This window comes from Microcebus murinus, chromosome 2 (assembly GCF_040939455.1).
Source record: "Microcebus murinus isolate Inina chromosome 2, M.murinus_Inina_mat1.0, whole genome shotgun sequence".
In the NCBI taxonomy this organism is placed as follows: Eukaryota; Metazoa; Chordata; class Mammalia; order Primates; family Cheirogaleidae; genus Microcebus; species Microcebus murinus.
Genome location: NC_134105.1, coordinates 29,547,898 through 29,551,883, shown reverse-complemented (window position 1 = coordinate 29,551,883; position 3,986 = coordinate 29,547,898).

Sequence of the window (3,986 nt, the reverse complement as noted above, 5' to 3'; positions counted from 1 at the left end):
ATGTTGTTATTTAATTACATTGGGGAAATGAGGGAGAGGAAGTCTAGGAGGCGGTATATATAAAGAAATCTAAATCCTCATCTTTCATAGCAGGAAGTAAATAAACAAAGCTGGAAAGGTATGTAATGGTGGTATATGCATGCCATTTAGGTAAATTCATAAATTCCAGAAGAAGCAGCTACAAGAGTTGGAAATGGTTGCCTCAAAGGAGTGTGGGGAAGGGTGGAGAAGGGCCTTACTATTTGCCATTATAAACCTTGTATAATTACTTGACTTTTAAAACTATGTACATGTTTTACTTTGATAAATTCTTTTTAAATTAACCTAAATACATTTTTAAACCCCACAATCTTACTATTATCAACACCCGTGGACTCTAAGAGATAGTTCACAACATTTTCTATTGGGGCAGTTCTTCCTCCATATGAAGTCAGTCTCAGATGAGCTCCCTCTGGATTTTTCTCTCCTTGTGTCCTCTCCACAGATCCCAGCTCTATGTAAGTTCACAGTGCCTTTGAATGGGAGTCATAAGAAACCCAGCTAACAGTGGCTTAAACAAATAGTGGTTTATTTTATCACAGAATAAGAAACCCAGAGGCAGGGCAGTGGTTTGCCTTGATTCAGCTACCTGACAAGGCCGTCAGCACCCAGACTCTATCATTCTACGTTGCCATCCTCAACCTACTGTATTTTCATCCTCATGTCAGTGGTTCTCAAAATGTGGTCCCCAGACAAGCAGCAGCAGCATCACCTGGAAATTTGTTAGAAATGCAAATTCTCAGGCCTCCTCCAGATCTATAAATCTGAAACTCTGGGGACAGGGCCCAGCAGTCTGTTTTAAGAAGAACTTTGGGGCCAGGCACAGTGGCTTATGCCTGTCATCCAAGAGCTTTGGGAGGCTGAGGTTGAAGGATTGCTTGAGGCCAAGAGTATGAGAACAGCCTGGCCAACATAGCAAGACCTTGTCTCTAAATAAAATAAAATAAAATAAAATTTTTTTAATTAGCCTATAGTCCCACGTACTTGGGAAGCTGAAGCAGGAAGATCACTTGAGCCCAGGAGTTTGAGGTTACAGTGAGCTATCACTGTGCTGCTGCACTCCAGCCTAGGCAACAGAGTAAGAACTTGTCTCTAAAAAAAAATTTAAAAATAAAAAAAAAAAGAAGATGGCCTCTGGATGCTCACTCGAGTGTGAGAACCATTGCTCATGCAAATCACCTCATGGTCACACAATGATCACCATAGCTGTAAACATCACATAAACTTCCAAAGAAAGAGGAAGGAAAAGGGAGCATCACCAATCCTGGCTGTTCCTTGTATTAGGAAAGCAAAAGATTTCCCAGAAGACTTTCCTTTCAGACTCTGGCCAGAAGCAAGTGGCACAGCTCAACCCCTAACTACAAAGGAAGCCAGGAAGGCCCCATGGCAGGAGGTGCAGGAGAGAGGAGGCTGGGGATGGCTGTGGGAAGCCACAGGCAATGTCTGCCCAGGGGTCTGTGGTGGGCAGGACCACAGATAACATCATTCCTGACTCCATCCTGGGAAAGCAACCGAAGATGTTGCCACTCATCTGCAAAAACAGCCTTAGAACTTTTATATTCTTCAGACGGGATAATCTACTAGATATAGAAATTTAATTTGTATTAATATTATTAGCCTCTCGTGAAATGGTCCTGATCATAATTCATTATTCTAAAAGAATACCTTTTCATCAAAAGCGAGCAAATTAAGTCTCCTGTGTGGTGAAAAAAGAAAAGAAAAGAAACAGAAAAGAGAAAGCAGGAGGCTGGGTATGGTAGCTCACGCCTATAATCCCAGCACTTTGGGAGGCTGAGGCAGGAGGATCACTTGAGGCCAGGATTTGAGGCCAGGGTTTGAGACCAGCCCGGATCACATAATGAGACCCCATCACTACAAAAGTTTTTAAGATAAAAAAAAATTTTTTTTAACGAGTATGGTAAGGAACAAAGAAAGAAGAAACTACAAAAAACATCCTATTCCGTCACATTGCCTTAAAGAAAAACTGTTTTTACATGGAGTTTTGACATGTGGCTGCTTTGATACTAATGATCAAACAGCCTATCAAAATCCCTGTTTGGGGCCAGGAGCTATGGCACACACCTGTAGTCCCAGTTGTGCAGGAGGCTGAGGTGGGAGGACCGCTTGAGCCCAGGAGTTAGAGTCCAGCCTGGGCAACAGAGACAGACCCCGTCTATATGGTTTTTTTAAAGGCCCTGCTTTGGTACACGTCACACACAAAAAGAACTGCTTAACTCTGCTTTAATAGAGTTGAGTCCCTCCAGGCAATCGAGGAGGAGAACATTCCAGGTGGAGATATTAATATGCCTAAAGAGGAGAAGTGAGAAAGGAGAAGTGAGAGTGGTTAGAGAGGTTATGTGTGGCAACATTACGAGAAGCCGGAGACAGAGCGAGGCCCGATCACGCAGGGCCCTTGTGTGCTGTGCTGAGGAGGTTGAACTCCACACTGTCCCTAACATCATTAAAGTGTGGGGGTTATCTTATTCTGGCTCCACAGATAGCCTTTAGTGCCTCATCAACCCCCTGAAATTGCAGGACAAAATTCACATGTGTGTGGGTATGTGCAGTCTTCTGGGGAGAGGGCCTCAGATTTGCAGAGATGTGCGTAACCCCAACGAGGTTAAGAATCACTTCGTTAAGGAGTCAAGAAGTTAGCCATTAGATTTTGTATTCATCACCAGAATAAATTCAGACCCAGCCCAGACTCTAGATCCAGGTTCACTAGGAAAGGACAGAGTTCAAACTAGAGTCAGGATTCCATCTTCCTGCCCAGAACCTTTCCTGTGCCATCTCTGCATTGGACAATCTCCAATGAGTGCTGAGAGACAGGTATCCCCTCCCCTCACCATGGGAGAAATGTCAGGTCACTGAGTCCCTCCTCTCTCCAATAACCTGTCAGTCCTGCTCTCTCTCCACTCCTAAATGATGAGAGAGGAAGAGGTGGGACATTAGTGAAGAGAGACCCACTAGCCCTCCATCAAAGCTGGGGCACTCCAGAATGGCATGTCCAGAAAGGCATGAGAAAATGGAACAGGAGTGGATTTTTCCAAGGACAGTGGGACAAATGCAAGGGAACATCTTGCCTACAATGTGTCCCTGTGATTCATGGTAAGAAGTAGGATGGATAATTTGGGTCCGCTCCCAACTTTGAGTCTTCAGAAAAATCTCAACTCTGGAGGCTTGTAATCATTGTTTGTAATGAGTTAGCAAGCAGAGCAGGGTAGAATGCTATCACATTTTTCTCAGTCCAAAGTACATTACTTTATAAAAATCACATTCAACAACAGAATTAAAAAAATGTTTTAGAAGAAGATACAGAAATGTTCTTCACATGAATAAACGTGTTCAATAATGGTGTTGTTTTGGATCTTTCCAATGAATTCCTGGGTGTAAGAAGCCCTTCAGGTGCCACATACCTGAAACAGCCATCCAAGCAGACGCAATATGCCTCTAAGCAACTTTGTTAGGGCCCTTGATTAAGGTGGGAACTTCCTTCCCTTGATTCACTAGTTGGGGCCCTACTTATCCAAATATATTACACAACTAGTTCCTGAACAGGATGTGGCCCAGATTTGCAAATCGCCACACAAATTCTGTTTTGCACCAATATCTCAGTCTTCTTCCTGGTTTTATCTCTTACCAGGAAACAGATGTGTCATCCATTACTGTTCTTGAAGTCCTAACCAGTTCCCAGACCTCTTCTGATCATGCTTGTATGGTGTCATGGGGTAGGGCACTCATGTTCGCACCCTGCCCTGTGTCCCCTTTGCTGATCACCAAGGTGTGGTGGGTCTGATCTGGTCCCTATGCACCTGGTGCTGGTATACCCTGAGGCACAAGGGGTTCTGTTTGGGCACTCCCTGGCCCCTGCTGAAGGCTATGACTCAGGAAACCAGTGGCTTCCTCTCTGTTGGCTCATCTGGCCTGGTCTCAGGCACTAAGGAAGT